The following is a 19,766-nucleotide window of genomic DNA, read 5'->3' as shown; positions in this document are numbered from 1 at the left end:
GCCAGGGTGCCAGTAATTTTTACAGTGATTTTTTATATACCATAATTTTTTACGTTATGGGAAACAAAAACTAGAAATCGCTAGTTTTAAAAGTTATTAATTAAGGCTAGACAAAATAATAAACAAAATCAATATCTTAGTGCCTATAGATATATATTTTAGATATTTATTTTAAATAAGATATTAAACATTCTTTTTCCAATACCAATGCATTTTCAAATGCGTAGAATTTCCTATTTTGCGTAGTATTATTTTACATAGTATTAAATTGTTACTCCAGTTTCAAAATCTTGCAGGCATGAAAATTGAATAGTTGAGTGAACAAAAAAAAGTCACACAAACAAAAGTGGATGGCTTGGGAAACATTCTTCCCTGAACAGAAATGTATTCTCGTATTGAAAGAAAGGGTGTAAGGAAATATCTAAAGTTTTGCTGAAACAAGATACAATAATATAACGTTTTACTTAATAACACAGTACAATATGAAAAATATGTTTCACATGAAAGATAGAAAGAAAAAAGACAGATTCTTGATACATTAAAGAACAATATTAATTATAAACTAGCATATTTTAGGGTGAAAATAACAAATCTGTACATCGTACATCGTTCAGCACATAATAATAACTTACAGATAGGTGACCAAATGATACGAACACTTCTATATCAACTCTCTATGAACAATCTTTCTTTTAGCAGCAAATGACTTGGATGATTTTACCTGGCAAAATTGTTGGCTCAGTTTGAAAGATTATGCTTGAAATCGTTCAGAAATGGTGTCCATTTCACGCGTGCAAAATAGGCATCCACCAAAATGAGCATAAGAAGTGCAAAGTTTCTTTCCTTTTTAAATTCCACTATAATTCTAAAAGCGTATATAAATGTCACAATCTTATTGAATAATTTCAAAATTTCTTGTGTTAAGGCTAGAACGTCATAAACTTCCTCTCCTTATTTTCGTCGATCCAAATTTAGCATGTGTAAAAATGTCGCCATTTCTAAGAGCTTCAAGTTCTATCTTTCAGATTGTGGCAAAATTGTTTCCATGGAAAATTTACCAAAGCATTTGCTGCTAGGAGAAAAATTGTTTTTACATAGCGCTAGTATAGAAGTGTTCGTATTATTTTGTCAAACGTTTGTAATACAAACAAAAGAGTTTTTAATTAATCCGGGACTCGCAAAATTAGCTAACCTCTTGGAGACTTTAGGGGAAATTTATGTCTACAAAAGCCACATCTACCTTACCGAAGTTTCAAAGCTCTGGAGCAGAGGTCTGCTAATAATTTTAGGTGGGGTCCGGTTACATTTGAAATTTTTTATTGAAGTCTATAAAAATATTCATACTTTTACTATTTTTTATTTTAATTTCACATATTGTTACCATCAGAAAAATATTTTTTAAATAACACATTTTTCAAATAATTTGTTTAAATAATTACTACTTTCTAATCAATTTTGGTTCACCATTTTTGACCTTCCGGCCTTTTGATCTTATGGTCTGTTTTCCGCAACAGATGTTAAACTAAACCATGTTTCTATTCAAATTGTTCTATAGGATCGTCTAATTAATTACAGGACTGATTAAGTTTCATCTTGTTACCCAATGTAATTACCGAAATGACATTATTTGTTGCAGTTTTTAGGTTGCAGCAAATTTACACGATAGTTCAAGAAGAAATAAATTTTTGTAAGACTACTGCAATGTATGCTAACGGCATTTTTGTGAAAAAAAAGAACATAATTCGGGTTTTTAAATCATTCATTCGGTAATTTTTCCATGCATATGGCAATGTTTTACCGGAAATTTTGAGTTTTAAACTTATAGTTCGTATGACCACACATTTAATAAAATATACAAAACTGAAAAGAAAAATTAACCGAATGAATGGCTTCTGTGCCATACTGTAAAGTACCATGATAAAATTACCAAATTTAACCACATTCTCCGATTTTTTATCAAACATTATTAATCATATCCTATTGTTTATTTTATCGAGATCATACCAATTGATCGAGATCATTCTTACCAAAACGTTTTGGTAAAAATTACCGAGCTTTTTGGTTTTTCGTAAAGCAAAACCGTATTTTACTTTATTTTGGTAATTCCAACCATATTTTCTTTCTCAGTCTATGCTTCAATGTACTTAATTTTGCTTGTAAAAGAGATGTGAAAATCTTATTTCCGTGGCATTTTATCAGCGCTGGATTTTTCTAACATTATATTCAGTTTGTTTAATATCTTACTGTTGCCGTATTGTACCACGCAATACCTAAGCAGCAAGAGCATAGTTGCATGACACCATCCAATAATTTTAATAAAGACGCACGAAATCATGCATTCATTTAGAAACAAATCTTAATTTCCAGTTATTTAAAATTCAGTGTTCAGTAACTTTAGAGTTTAATGAATTGGTAACAATTTTAAAAATTACAGTAAATGACCTAATTATAAAATTCTATTCTATCATTTATTCTATTCCGCGAGAGTAAGTTCCCTGGAGGACTGGAACGTAAATTAGAAGTGAACATTGCGTATTTAAAATAAATGATTCAATAAGAAAACTTATGTCAAAATGTGAAAATAAAGTTGATTTGTGTTGAACCCTCTAAACTTGATTCTCAATGGAATTTCTTCGTCGACAAAAATAACTTTTCTAAAGTTTATTCAATAAAGACGTGATTCTGATTTGAAGGGATTCCAGAAACTTTCATTGACTTTAGTCGGCAGAATCTTTCCACCTTCAATTAAGGCAATCATCCTGAGAGTTTTGAACCTCGGAAAACTAATGGATATCTATATATTGCCTCTGGGTAGTGCTAATGATTTTCCACGATAGGTTGTGCTATTTTTTTTTAACATCAAGAATTGTTTTCAAAAAGTCAGAAATACAATAGATATTATTCTATCTGAGAGTTTGATAATTTGAGAATAAAACTTAAACTTTCAAAATATCCTTATTCCTCATCCAACAAGCAATTATGCGAGTCAGTTAATCTTCATGCTTTGCGTGTTTTTCAAGGAACATACTTCTCGAAGATAAGCCGATAGTTATGCTTATTTCTCATAATTATTTCGCATAGATGAGCCAAAGAAGCATAGCTCAAAATAAAAATAAAGTTTTATTTTTGCCCCTTGGTTGATTATAAAAAGTTAAGTGCTAGTTGTGCCTTTTTCCTAAAAAGAAACTGAGAAATTGAAACTTTTTATTTATAAGGCAACACGGATAAATGTTTTCGTCAAACTTCAAATGGAATTTTATGTGCATTGAAAAAAAATATTTTAAGGTGGCGCTCGCTGTTTATTGCACTTGCCAATTAAAGCAGTGCGCCAACATAAAAAAAATGTTGATGATGTTGTTGAATTTCAATTGTTTTTTAACAATATTATGAAAAATATAAAGGCTAATTTCTTAATACACTTTTGATTATGAAAAATAATACGTAATGTTTTTCAAAAAGTGTTTTTTTTTATATTAACAAGGTTAGTAATGCCATGTGCATATGTTTTTGATTTGAGTACTTGTAGTTTTCCATAATGCAACAAAGAAATTTAGTTTTTATTTCAATTTATAGTAAATTCGTTTTTCAGTATCTTAATAGTGTACAAAAAACTTAATTTCGATAAATTTTAAAACGATTAAAACGAAAAAAAAACAGTCTTGGGATTTGGCCTTCGTTGCCAAAGCCAAAAATCCAACCCTCGACGATAATGCACTTGTTAGAATTCTATGAATCTTGTATTCCAATGAATACTAAATTTAAGCCGTTTTAATAGTTTCGTGCATGAAAATTCTTTCTACAATAATTTAATTTTGAATTGCTGAAGAGCAGCACAAACATAGACCATGCAAAAGCACAACAGAGTAACTATCCATTAGTAACTATCCAGAGTAACTATCAACATAGTAACTATCCATTCGAAACACTTCTTAGTATTGTTACTCGACAATAATATTTATTGACGCTGAATAAGTTATTCTAAAGTTTATTAAAATAATATTGATTATGTTTCGTGAATTATTAAAAAATAATATTAATTAAATATAACAAAAAAATTCATTATAAATAAAACAAATAAAATTTATCCAGAAGATAAGATTCATACTATTTCATGCATTAAATACATTTCATCTTATTTTAAACTGCGACACACGTTATTGCATCGTAGAAGTTTCGCTGTAAAACTTTTTATTTTATTTTATAAAAACACTAAAGAGTTTTTATAGTTTTAAAATAAAAAAAGACGAATTCTGTTTATACTCAACACCTCTAGAGTTGATACAAGATACTTCTACAATTAAATTTTTTTAAGATCTATAAAAACTTTACCTTTAAGCGATGTAAAATTACTTTTTGTTTCTAAGCAATAAAAAAATATATGGATAGTATCAAATTAAAATTTCAGCAGAAATTGCCTTTCGTTTTAATTAAAAAGCTTTTTTTTAGGTTTTTTTCAGGTTATTCCTTATGGAGTTGGAAAACTAATCAATATGTTCAGCCTTAATGTAATCTGCTTTTTTAATTTTTGTTTACATACATTATAAAGCGCATGGACGAAAAAAAAATCTGGTAAGATTATCGTAATGTATGGCATCGATATTTCTGGTAAAAAACTATAATTCTGATAATTAAAACTAAAAATGTACGGTAACTCATTCATTTGGTAAATTTTCCATTTATACGATAATGGTTTACTGGAAATGCTGATTTTTAAAATTATAGTTCTTATTGCTACACATTTAGTAAAATATAAAAAGCTGAAAAGTAAGTTTAATCGAAAAAAGGGTTTTTATGCCATGCACTAAGGTATCTTGATAAAATTATCAAAATTTACTACACATCATTTCGCCATATTTTATTGTCAATTTTACCAAAATCATTCAGAAACGTTTTGGTAAAAATCGCTGAGCATTTTGGGCCAGAACCAGAAACAAGGTAAATTTTACCATATTCTGGTAGTTCCGGTTATATTTTTTTTCCAGTCTGGCTAAAAAAATGGTATTGCACTTGAGTAAACTTATCTAACTTGAGTTGAAATTGGCGCTTTTTAAATTTTTTTCCACGGATTTTTAAATTTAAGAGTATTTTATTGCATTTTTCAAATATTATGGTTATATCAGTATAGATTTTTCATTCTAAATGTAAGTAAGAATAACAATATACAGAAACAACAGAAGGCAGAAACAAGTGCTTTTGTGTTTTAATCAAATACTAATAAATCATAACACTCTATGTATTTACATTTTATTTTGCTCAATTATATTTAAACAACTTAAAATGAAGAATAAATAGTAAATCAGATTGATAAATAGATCCAGTAAAAAGTTACTAAAGTTATTTTCCGAGATTCATAATTTTATGCAATATACACCCTTAAATTTATATTTATGTGGTCATTATAGACTCCCATGAAATATTATTAACTTTTTTTTCTAAAAATTCATATTAACGTACATTAATTATTAATCTAATATCTCAAGGAATTTATACTTATTTTCTAGAAAAAAAACTTCTAAGATGTAGTATTTCAAATTGGTGGAGAACCTTTCCCGAAAAGCTTTTAATTCTATTTTTATCACTTAATTAAAACACTAAATGAAGTAATTTTACTATCTAAGACTCAAAGAGCAGTATACAAAGTAAAAGGGAGATCATCTTCAAAGCTTTTAATTTAATAAATAATAAATTTAAAGGAGCTACGCTGAACTTTTCAAAACAGAACTAATTGAGACTGTTTTTTTTTAAATATTTAACTAGTAGGCTCGGCCCCGAGCATACTCCGTTCACCAACCCACGTCATGTCCTCTCTTTTATCTTCTTTCTCTCTAAAAAGTCAATATATTAAAGATACCCTTTGTTTATAAAATATATAAAACTTATTTCGCTATTTTGAATTAATTATTAAGTTATAAAATATCTAAATCTGTATTTTGTACCTGGAACAGAATGCTCAATTCTATTCCTCTTTCAGATGAAGAGAACAGTAGCACTGTAAACAATTCTGGATCAAATTAGGGTAAAATGTAACGGCCAGTACTTTTTATTATTATGGCTACAAATATGGAGTATCAATCTTAAATGAAAAGGGTTTATAGATTGTTAGTCTTTATGTACTTTATAATGTATTTCATATTATAGCTAACTTTTCTTAAATTATATTTAAAGCATTAATTAGCAAGGTATGATAAAGGATTTACTAAAAACAATATTTTTATTCATACAAATTTTATAGTAAATAAAATACTTCCTACTTAAACTGATTTCTACTAATTCTAATACCACAGATATGGAGTATCAATTTCCCAATCTTATATGTAAGGCTTTTATGGACTTTACAATACATTTTATATGATATTTACTTTCTATTAAATACTTGTTAAAATAATACTTAGCAAAATAAGAGAATGGATTAATGAAAAACAAACTAATTTTTTTCTGAAGAATTTCCTAAGAAACAACATACTTTCTACTTAAAATTTTTACCACAAATTCAAATTGATTCTCAATATTTTATGGACTGTTTAAACGCTTCATAAAGTTTTATGAGGGATAAAAAAATGTAACAATAATCTCTCTTTTGAAATGAGTTTTTAGCGACGCCCAATTTTTTTTAGTTCACTTAAACAGACTTTAATGACTAAAGGACATACAATAACGGAATGTATAAATTGCGCGTAGATTGGTGAGTTATATTCCAGCTCTAACGTTAGCGGTTGATATATTAGGTATATTATTTCGTATATTTTAATTTATAACCGTCGTTGAACAGCCGACCCAATTTTGGGCTTATGACTAATGCTCACCTCCGTAGTCTTGCAATTTTGAACCCAATCCAGAAGACAGGAGAGCTCCTGATTCAAGTATGGGAAGAAACTTGCCTTCGTGGAGAAGTGTTTGATGGGAGTAACCTATATTTGCTTTCCATGGGAGAGGAAAACCACGGAAACCTCTCATGGTTAGTCTAATGCCAATTCAGAAGACAAGAGAACTCCTGGATCGAGTATTGAGAGAAATTTGCCCTCGTGGAGGGCTTTTTGATGAAACTAATCCGCATTTGCGTTACCTGGAGAGGAAGACCATGAGAACCTCCCATGATTAGCCTGACGTCAAAGGGACTTTAACCCATGATCCGTCTATCACTGAGGATATTTCACGTCAGCACTGCTGTCGGTGCGAGCCAGTTGCGGAATTCGTATCGACCAGCTATCACTGGGCTCTCATATATCGTCATACATAGTGAAAAATTGCTCTTTTTCTCGATTTGTAGATTAATTAGGGAAATATTAATATTCGGGAAAACTCTAAACGGAACCTTTCATGTCGTTTTTGCACAAAGAGTGAAAATAATTTGCTTTATTTTGTATAACTGTTTTTGTCTGTGTTTATTCTAATTATGTTCTTTTTTGTTTACATGCTTTGTTTTATATTTTTCAATTTATGTGTAAATCTTCTAAAAAGTTGTCTCTCGTTGAAGGCCTGAAACGCTCTTTCGAGGACCACTTTATAAAAATTTCCTAGAAGGAAAAGAAATGGCAGTCTCTTAGTTTATACAATTTCATCAAAAATGAAATGATGTTAAAATACAGCTTACAATTATTTGTTAGTTAGCTGGCTTAGCATTAGCATAAGAAATTGATACAAGTAACTGACACTGATATATATACGCAATTGTGTTAATTATTCCTATTTATCTAAGTTTTTATTAGATTTAGCTAAAAATGGATGCGAATAATTTGTTTAATATTCTTTTGTGTCTCGAAAATATTATTTTGGTAAGAAAGCAATTTTCTCCTATTCTGAAAAAAATAGTATTAAATAATGCATCATAAGCAGTAATGCATTTTTGACAGATCAAGAAGTCCAGAAATTTCATTAAAAATAATATAACACTCATTTATTGAAATATACATAGAGAAAACGAACATATTTACATAAAAGCTATTCCATGTTTGTTTCTGATTTGGGTAATTTACGGGACTTTTTTTTCTATCTCAGATATACAATGTATTCAAAAAGCAAAACACTGTTTGAAATGCTTTTTATTTTTTGTATATGTTTTGTAAAAACTAAATCATATTCAACCATTCGACGTATGCCACGCCAAAGAAAATGCACTTTATATGTTTCTTTTTTATCTCTTTTTACAGAAAAATGTGAATAAATCTACACTGAGAACGAAAAATTAGATATATAAAAATTTTATTTTAAATTTAAATAAAGAATGGTATAGCTCCTTCGTAGGAGTAAAAATTAAATATAATTACATATTTCAAAGAAACACATATTAAAAATAAGTATAACACTAGGTTTTTGTTTGATGCGAAATTACTAAATAAAAAAACGAATAAATGAACAAAATTAATTAAGTTTTACTGATTGATTTGCAATTTTAGGATTTATTCCTAGACTGTTTCTTTATCTCCTTGGGAAAAGTTTGAGGAAATAATATTAATAGTGCAGTAATTTTTAAAATTTTGATTTAAATTTTACATTTACGACACTCATTTTTATAATTATCTTTTACATTTACTTTTTTGCATTTTTATTTTACACTTGCATTTTGAACTTAAATTTACACTAACATTTAAGTTTAAATAAACTTTTACTGTCACGGTTACATTTTGTATTTAAATAAATTTTTTTTTTTTTTAGCATTTACATTTTAACACTTAAATTTTTGCATGTGCTCATATTTTATATTTATTTACACTTACATTTAAGCTTAAAATAAAATTTTAGATTTGCATTTTGCATTTATATTATGTTTATTTTTTAGCATTTGCATTTCAATATTCACATTTTAACATTTTCATTTAATATTTGCATTTTGCATTTACATTTTACATTTATGTTTTACGTTTGCGTTTTACATTTTACATTTACATTTCACATTTACATTTTACATTTACATTTTACATTTACATTTTACATTTACATTTTACATTTACATTTTACATTTTACATTTACATTTTACATTTACATTTTGCAATTACATTTTACATTTACATTTTACATTTACATTTTACATTTACACTTTACATTTACAATTTAAATTTACATTTTACATTTACATTTTACATTTACATTTTTTATTTATTTAAACGACCTAAAACTCCTCATGCACCACAAAGTATAGCACGAGGCTTACAGTTGTAAGTAGAAAACAAAAGAAGAAAAATTTACAAATTTACAATAAAAACAAAATTCCGCAAGGCCGCAAGACTTTCAATGCTTTTGACCAGTTCTGACAAGACAGGTGGCCAACAAATAGAAAGACGTCTCAAATCAGTCTTTAAATTCATTCGGGCACTCGCATACAGACTACAATGAAGAAGAATATGTTCAGCATCACCGCAAGCACAAATTCCACTGGTCTGCAGATGGAAACGAAATAAATATCTCTTAAAATTTCCATGGTTTGTTAAAATTTGGGTCAATTTAAAATCAGTTGCAAAGAATTTACATTGCAAACGGTGAANATTTTACATTTACATTTTACATTTACATTTTACATTTGCATTTTACATTTACATTTTACATTTACATTTTGCATTTACATTTCACATTTACATTTTACATTTACATTTTACAATTACATTTTACATTTACATTTTACATTTACATTTTACATTTGACAAAATTTTTATGTTTACCCTGTCTAACTATATTACAAAGCCGGATCAGAGCATCTTTAGCTGACTTCTGAGGTGTAAAACCATACTGATCCTCACTTAAGAGGCTTGATTGTCGTAGATGAAAGTTGAGTCTATTTATGAAGAGTTTTTTAAAACATTTGCCTAAACAAGGAAGTAGACTAATACATAGAAAGTTATCAATATGTGACCTTGATTGCTCAGAATTTTTTGGAATCGGTACAACTTTCGCTCTTTTCCAGATCTTCGGAAAAATACCAAGATTTAAACAAACATTAAACAAGGTCATCAGTGTAGAAGGATAACTAACATGCAAATTTTTAATTAGTTCATTCGTAATTCTATCGTATCCTGGAGTTTTATTCACCCTTAAATTTTCGACTATACAATCAACTTTCGCACTAGAAAAGGTAACATCATCTTTAGCGTCATAATCCAATTCAGCCTCGTCACGTAAGAGCTTATGACTGAAATGGTCCTGCATTTTAGAATCACGAGGAAACGATTTCTTCAATACAGCATCAATCGTATCTTCAAAAGAAGAGGTGAAATGACCAGGGGAATCTTCAATACCCGAGATTTCAAGCCTTTTAGCAAAGTTGGTCTCAACTCCATAAGTATAAATTTTATTCCACACATTTTGCACAGTAATATCCCCAAGAAAATCCTTCCAAGAATTTAGTTTGCTTTGCTCAAGTTTTAAGTTATACTCAGACCTGATACGAAGATAACTGCTTCTATAAATCTACCTTAAAACGAAATTTCTAGTCCTTTGATATCTTCTTCTAGCAGCATTTAATTTTTTTCCGCATACAAGAAATTTCTACCGACCACCAAGGAACTTGATGCGATCCACTCCTTTTCAAAGGAATAGATTTTTCTGCCGCAGAAATAATTAAATTTTGTAAATTTTGAACGCATACCTCCAACATATCTGTTCGTTCACAATTTTCAATGGAATTCAAAATATTAGATATGGAATCAGAGCAGAGAAGATGAAAAAGTTTCCAGTTTGCTTTTTTAATATTAAAGAGGTTTTTCGTTTCAGAAATAGTAAAATCATAGTTAGGTCTTGAGATTTTCATTTCGAAAGCAATCATTTTATGATCAGACAGGGAATCATACTGAATTTGATAGTCAGGTTTATTCCTCAAACAGTTGAAGAAGTTCCATTCCGACAACGGTCAATCAACGGTAATATCAATATAACTTGTTCCCTGATTCGCATTAAAAGTAGGTCCATAGTCCTCATTTATCGAAAACAAATTCCAAACACTAAAGAATTCGCTCAATCTAATACCTCTGGAGTCAGTAATAGGGCTAAACCAGACCTCAGACTTGCTGTTGGCATCCATACACCAAATTAGTCTATTTAGACTTTTATTCGAAAAAATATGCTCTATCTTCCTAAGATCTAAATCAATATTAACGGAAGGCTGGAAATAATAAGAAAAAGAATAAAACTGTGTCCTCTATACGAAACATCAACTAGTGCAGCATTATAATCAAAATTTTCTGAAACAGAAAAAACAGTTATCGCTCTATTACGAACAACGATAGCCGCCTTAATAACGTCTGATTTTTCATCATAAAAATTCTGTAAGTATTTGGAAAGCCAAGTAATTTGCCATTAAAATAGTAGGGCTCCTGAATAAGGGCAACTTCAACATCATCACATTCAAGATTTAAAATAAGCTGCTGAGCAGCTTTCTTTGACTTATGCAAGTTTAATTGTACAAAACTGATGTTATTCTTAAAGACCTTAACCATCATAATCAATTCGAGAAGTCATTTGATCCCTCATAAAAATATGACAAGAGCAGCTTTGGGAAAAAGGCTTATGTCTAACATCTACTTTTTTACTTCCACTTTTTAATTTTTTATTGTATCTAATACAGTTTACGCAAACTTGCAACACAATTTTTACACTCTGAACTTCTATGCTCTCCGGAACAGAAATAACAAGACAACTTATTTCTGCATTCCATAGATCTATGATTGTAGCCGAGGCATGAAAAACACCTATTAATAACTACGAAATCTTCAACACTACACATGTTCCACATAATTCTCAAAGATCCCAAGGTAATAATATTTTTCCGAGCTTTTGGATGCACCTCCACAATAACAGATCGAACATGTTGGAATTTTTTCAAAACAAAACGAATCATTGACTCGTTCCAATGTTCATCTGAATCAAAAACTTCTGGGTTCTGCTCACGAATAATGTCTAATATTTATGAATTTTCTATATCATTTGGTACATTTTTAATTTACAACGTAGGATTCTTTCGCTTAGGAAAAGTTGGCTTCGAAATTTCCGAATTTGTTTCAATGCTCGTTAATAATTTATTTCTGTCAGCTTCAGAAGCACAATTAACTAAAATTTTATCTTCAGAAACACTTTTAACTTGCCTAATTCCTATTTTATCTTTTTTAGGGTCAATCTGTGCCTTAAAAAGTTTCTTAACTTCCTCCGACTTACAATTTTCAGCCGTTATTAAAAGAGCACAATTTGATGAATTCCCCTTACTCTGTTTATTAACAACCGATGACGACGCCACGACTTCGCTATATAACTTTTTTTGAACATAACTCGCCGCATTTTCTTTGCAAACTTCACGATAAACAACAGACTTTATTTTCTCAAATTGTCTTGTAACAAGAACTCACCCAACGCTTTCCTAGCATCTTCACGCATTTGCTGATTCATATTGCATTTAGAAAGAAGGGCGTTTTCTACAGTATTAGAATACGTTTCAAGAGAGGAGTAAAACGCATCATCCTCACAGTCTGCCATCTTGCTCCCCAGTTTCCACAAGAAATGTCCAATCGTGAGTACTTCGTTTCACTAATGCAAGAATGTCGCCATGTTGGATTGGCGCATTTGNAAGATCCCAAGGTAATCATATTTTTCCGAGCTTTTGGATGCACCTCCACAATAACAGATCGAGCATGTTGGAATTTTTTCAAAACAAAACGAATCCTTGACTCGTTCCAATGTTCATCAGAATCAAAAACTTCTGGGTTCTGCTCACGAATAATCTCTAATATTTGTGAATTTTCTATATCATTTGGTACATTTTTAATTAACAACGTAGGATTCTTTCGCTTAGGAAAAGTTGGCTTCAAAATTTCCGAATTTGTTTCAATGCTCGTTAATAATTTATTTCTGTCAGCTTCAGAAGCACAATTAACTAAAATTTTATCTTCAGAAACACTTTTAACTTGCTTAATTCCTATTTTATCTTTTTTAGGGTCTATCTGTGCTTTAAAAAGTTTCTTAACTTCCTCCGACTTACAATTTTCAGCCGATATTAAAAGAGCACAATTTGATGAATTCCCCTTACTCTGTTTACTAACAACCGATGACGACGCCACGACTTCGCTATATATAACTTTTTTTGAACATAACTCGCCGCATTTTCTTTGCAAACTTCACGATAAACAACAGACTTTTTTTTCTCAAATTGTCTTGTAACAAGAACTCACCCAATGCTTTCCTAGCATCTTCACGCATTTGTTGATTCATATTGCATTTAGAAAGAAGGGCGTTTTCTACAGTATTAGAATACGTTTCAAGAGAGGAGTAAAACGCATCATCCTCACAGTCTGCCATCTTGCTCCCCAGTTTCCACAAGAAATGTCCAATCGTAAGTACTTCGTTTCACTAATGCAAGAATGTCGCCATGTTGGATTGGCGCATTTGCAAATTGAAGTACTAAAGTCAAAGAAAAACCAATATCACTTCACGCACGTTAATAAAGCTAAAGAAAGGGGCTAAAAACAATTTAAAACAAATTTAGACTGAAATTAACTTAAAAATATTATTATTTTGAAAAGTAAACAAAGCAGCTCAAAAGAACACGTCAAACATTCAAACGAGGTCAAACTAGGATCCGACATTTACATTTTACATTTACATTTTACATTTACATTTTACATTTTACATTTACATTTTATGCTTACATTTTACATTTGCATTTTACATTTACATTAGGTTTAGGTATATTTTGAATCTATGACAGCACTTTTAATTTCCTTACTCGACAATGTTTCATATAAGAAATTAAAATCATTTTTGTACATAATAGTTTATATAAAAATGTATATGTATTTAATTGCTTATTTTAAAAAAAACATTTTCGTATATTTATTTTGCATCTTTTGTATGTGAATTTTCAAACTTTATTGTTAGGGAGAAGAATGATTTATTTCTTGAGTCAAAATGATTAAAAGTTTTGTTAGGAATGCTTATCCGAATTAGGAATTAGTTAATACTTTTCCATCAATCACATTTTTTTTAGTCGAAACTAATTAATCTTTGTTAGATAGGTTGAAAGTTCGAGATACTTTAACACTACGTATTTTTATCAATTTTGACTCGGCTTTGAAAACAATTATAATCGAGGAAATATTTCCACTGCAAAAGGGATTTCAGCGAAAATAATAATAATAAAAAGAAAATTACAGGAAATGGAAATAACGAAGTTTGAAGTTTCTGACAATTCAAAAGATAAAATCAATCTTTATCATTTTGACATTAAATAAAACTGATAATAATAATTATTTCATACTTAGGCAGTTTTAGAAATATAATTAATCATTTAAACTTTTATGTCTCGGGAATTTACCTATTTCCTACAAAAAATTAAAATATGGAAAGCATGTTAATTTTATTAAAAATATCTGTTAGAATTATAGTTTATTTTTAAATTTTAAAAAGGTATGTAATCTGACATTTTTATTAAAAAAAAGTTCTTGATTGAACTGAATGAAATCCATGCAATATCTATTTTTGAAAAGTTGGAAAAATTGCTGAACTAATATAGTATAAAATTTAATTTTAAATAATGAGAGTTTAATGTTTTTGAGTTGAGACGAAATTTAATTCGGTGATGTTTTTGAGTTGAGACGAAATTTATTTCGGTAAAGTTTATTAATAATATAAATTCATTAAAATTGGAAATTCATTCGAAACATTATTCATTAATTTTTTGTATATTTTATTCCTTGTTAAATTTATGGCGGTATGTATAGATGTTTATTATTTAGATGCGTCAACAGTGCCAACAAAAATCTTTTTTGGCGGAAAGCTTCTTAATTTTAAAATCTTTTGCATGAAACGTTTTAAATGGTTTGATAAAATGTGTAAACAACAATACTTTTTCAGAAATTTCGCAAAATACCTTCAAAATAATATTTTTAAGTAAAAGGCTTTTCTTTGTTGAAAAGGTAAATAATATTTTCCAAGAACTTTTGTGAAATTTATACTGACCATATTCAATAAATATTATTGTAATNTGGTTTGATAAAATGTGTAAACAACAATACTTTTTCAGAAATTTCGCAAAATACCTTCAAAATAATATTTTTAAGTAAAAGGCTTTTCTTTGTTGAAAAGGTAAATAATATTTTCCAAGAACTTTTGTGAAATTTATATTGACCACTATGGGTTTTACTTGTTTCTACTTGGTAAAAATTAAGCGATAACAATTTCATGGAAATTTGAAAATTTTTATTCTATACATATAAAATTTTTAAAGAAATAATTTTCTGTTTAACAAAAAAGTAAACAATACCAAGCTTGGGGAAATTCTGTATTTTGGATAAGAAGATTAAAAGTAATTCGTTTCCGATCGTTTTCTTCCATGATAAATTGATAGTATGCTTCTGATATAAACAAAACCTACTCTAGTATACACCGAAGAGCCATTACATTATGACCACCCTGCTAATAACATGTAGGACCACCTTTAGCCCTCAAAACTGGCATTGATTCCACAAGGTGCTGATAGATAGTCTGAGGTATCTGGTGTCAAGCGCTCACCAACTGTTCCTGCAATTCCCTCACATTGCGAGGGGGTAGCGTGGCAGCACGAATTTGGTTTTCCAAGTACTCTTTCGGATTATAAATTCCCACAAATACTCTTTCGGATTATGGTCAGGTGAATTTGGGGGTCAAGACATGGCTTGAAAGTCACTGGAATGTTCTTTGACGATTCGACCCTTATGACGTGGTGCATTATCCTGTTGGTAAACACCATCCCCCGCAGGAAAAACTGTTGCCATGAATGGGTGAACCTGGTCTGCAACTATGTTCAAGTAGCTTACAGACGTCAGGGATTGTTCTATGAGGATTATGGGTCCTAATGTGCCCCATGAAAACATTGTTCCTGGGCGAGAAACCATGAAAACCTGGGAGAGCCAATTGATATAGATGGAGGGTGGTCATAATGTAATGGCTCTTCGGTGTATAATTAATGCATAATTATTAATATATAATTATTAATATATAATTAGTAAAATAAATGATGATTATGAGTAATAATATAGTGGTAGGTTGTTAGTAAAACTATTAAATCAAGTAGTATTAAATTTGAAGGTTTTTATTTAATTAAAGTGATTCAATAAATATTATTGTAATAATTATGGTAACTAAATTTTTTGTGTCATAAAACTTTATTGCAAAAATGGATTCCATGGTAAAAAGTATTTACACTCGGAGTGCCAATACTTTCTACTGTAATTTGATTCGGAATTTTTTACAGCGTATTCTCATAGTAAGATTTTTAAAGAAATTCTCCGTTTGATAAAGAAGTAAAAATTAACATCTTATTGGAAATTTTGTATTCTTGATGGTAAGATTGTTTTAAAAAGAAATACGTGAACTATAGTAAAATAAGAAAGCTTTATCATAATTCAAAATCAGGCAAAAGTAATTCAATACTATTTCTGAACTTTTCATTTTATGCTCAACTACTATGTGTTTCGAAAAAAGCAAAATATACTGTGGTATTAATAATTAGCAAGGAAAATATTGATCAGTTAGTGAAAAAATGACATTGTTAGACATACTTAGTAAGACAAGGAAATTAAGTGAATAATAACATTTTCGTTGAACCTTTGCAAAGTTTCTACACTGAAATAAATTTCGGATTAAATTACGATAAAAAGTACTGGCATCCTGGAATGCAATACCGCAAAGTCCTTTTGTACCTTAAAAATTTATATCGTCATTTTTGCAGCAATATCTATTTAATTACAGTGATTCTTCAAAAATTAAGGTATATCAGATTTTTTTGTCCCGTAAATTTTTTTCAGCCAAAATGGCTTCTACCGTAAAAAAGTACTGGAACCCTGAGAGTCGGTACGTCTCACCGTAATTTGATTCAGAATTTTTAAGGGGTATTCTCCACAAGAAGATTTAAAAATTTTTTCTGTTTGATAAAAAAGTAAAAAATAACATTTTATTGGAAATTTAGCTGAATTTTGTATTCTTGAGGGTAAAATTTTTTAAAGAAATATGTGCACCTCAGTTAAAAAAAATAGAATAAAAATACGAAACTTTAGCCTAATACAAAATCAGGCAGAAGTAATTCAATACTATTTCTGAACGTTTCCTTCCGTGATAAACGGATTGTATGTTTCGAATAAAAACAAAACCTACTCTTGCCAAGAAAAAGTTTTTCTCTTTTAGATGCCTCTTTCAAAGAATTCCTATTTTGTTTCAGAAACAGCTTAAGTTTTTTTTCTCCTATTTTACATTGTTGTTTGAACAAATAAAGTTCAGTTTGTCAGGTTTTTAGTCCTTGTGAAGTCTTATCCAGTTTTGTATTAGATTCTTTCCTGAAACCCAATAAATTCATTCAGAATATATGTTGAAGGACAACATTCAGCATTGTCTGTAAATATTTGACTAAAGTTTTTTGAAAATATTTTTTTTAAGAAAATTCTTTTGACAGGATTAAGTAAAAAAAAAGTATTTCTTTAAGGGTTGCTTGGTTAATTAGAAGAGCTGAAGAAAGTGAAAAATATATAGCTTTATATCCTTACTCTCATGAAGACAGAGCTCATTTTGTACTGCGTGTGTTTAAAGCTAAAGAAAGTGAACTAAGCACAAAAGCCGACTTACTAAAGTTTCGGTTCTATAAGCAGGAATCTTTGTGTCAACGTTGTGTAAAGGGGTTATTCGTAGAAGAAAAACTATAGTGTGCCTTTGATTGCGTAATTATTTATTCTTTATTTATGTTGAAAAAAGGAACATTGCAGTAAACGAAAAATTTATTTCCGCTAAAATTTATCGAAATGATGTATTATGATATTCCGAATTAGGAATTTATATCTCGATTTATTGCTTTGCATTAGAAAAAATTAAAGCGAGGAAAACGGGGGTTAAAAAAGAAAGATATGTAGGATGATAAATTTATTTTATTTCGTTACTAGTTTTGTTAACGAAGATTAGGGATTATATTTTTCTTCATACAAACTGTTAGAATCGTTTTAGAAAAAATCTTTAAATAACAATTTATTCAATTGTAATTTAATCATACTGAAGCAAACCAGTAAAATAATCATAAGAAAGAGGGTATTTAAACTGTAAATGTGAGAAAAGTCATTCATTAACTCTTTTAATACGGTTAATTCTCTAAATATTCTCTCATTGTACTATATATGGTTAAACAATCACGATTTCAACCGTGTCCACTAAGCTAATCTTATGAAGCTACTTAGTTTCTCTTAGCTTGGTACATAATTTAGCCGAGGGGCAAATCTGTCAATTTCGTGACTGGTTGAAAGGGGGCTCAAACCGCAGCGTTTACAATATAATATTTCTTCGATTCCTTTTACATGTATAGGTTTTTATTGTATTACACATACAAATCTCAATCTGTTGTCTTGGACTATTGGAATACAAAACTCTCGATCTTGCATATATAACAGCATCGCAGAGCTGCTTGACACAAATTTCCCATATCTTTAATATTTCCCCTCTCTCACGATAGATGGCGCCACCAAAAAGCCAATTAAATCACATTCCGTTTGCTCATCTACCACAACACAACTCAACCACAACCTAATTTCAATGGCTATTATTTAACATGAAAAGATTAAGCTTAATTCCACTGTCTAGTTGAATTTTATTTTTAATGTTTTGATATCATGCTTGGTGTAAATAGCTACAGAGCGTTAAAGTTTTGTAACCGCTGTTTTTTAACCATACCAGTTGTAAATGGTTTCAAAATTATAAAGGTAAAGAAATGTTCCTAGCCGCAAACTTCACGAGATGGAGAACTGTTACCGATTATTTAATCATACATTTAGAATAAAAGTTTTAAAAGTGTAGAGGGATATAAGTGAAAGAGAACATTAGTAAAATTTGTATTCTGTCACGATAAAGTGTTTCGAATTGCATTAAATATATGCCACGAAAACTGCGTTTCTAAGAACTCAAATCTAGTATCAGTGTATGTATGAACAATTTAAAAAATATAAGTTTTGGTGCATTAGCAGCTTATAGCAAAACTTTTAAATTGTGTGTCCCTTTTTGTGGCTTTCTTATGATTTATAAACTACACTGGTCGACAAAATTAAGAGATGGAAGACATTTTCCCAAATATCTGAAAAAATACTGAATATAAATAAGGGAAATTTGGTATGGATATAGCTTATTCCATGATAATAAAGTATGTAAAACAAAAATGAAAGTGCCATTCACTGGCAAGACCTATTGCCAATAAATCCAATGTAGTCTGAACTTAAGGATAAAAGATGACAATAAAAGTGAAGCTTGTACAGTATGTGTTGCCTCTAGTATGTTGTATGGTCATCCCTGATAGACAGACATCATGCACAACGAGTATGCAGCTGTTATAAGGGAGTTAAGGAGAACTTGTGGAAGACCCTCCCATTCTTCCACCAGAGCAATTTTTAACTCCAGAATGGTTCTGGGGGGAGGTTGGCGCATCGCAATAGCTCTCCCAAGAGCATCCCAAGCATGTTCAATAGGATTCAGGTCAGGGGATTTGGCTGGCCAATCCATTCGTTGAATATCCTCGCTTTCCAGATACTCATCAACCATGAGAGCCCTATGTGGTCGCGCATTGTCGTCCATAAAAATGAACTCAGGGCCAACAGCGCCCCTGAAAAGACGCACATAGGGCTCTAGGACCTCCTGCCTGTACCTCTGGGCATTCACGGAACCATTGTCAAACACATGGAGCGGTGTGCGGGTATCTTGCATGTGCGAATGAATGTGCGAAAATGCTTTCCATCTCTTAATTTTGTCCATCAGTGTAATTCTACCAATTTTTTGCGTTTTTATTTTATCC

Source organism: Parasteatoda tepidariorum, chromosome 5 (assembly GCF_043381705.1).
Source record: "Parasteatoda tepidariorum isolate YZ-2023 chromosome 5, CAS_Ptep_4.0, whole genome shotgun sequence".
In the NCBI taxonomy this organism is placed as follows: Eukaryota; Metazoa; Arthropoda; class Arachnida; order Araneae; family Theridiidae; genus Parasteatoda; species Parasteatoda tepidariorum.
Note: the sequence above shows the minus strand (reverse complement) of the source record.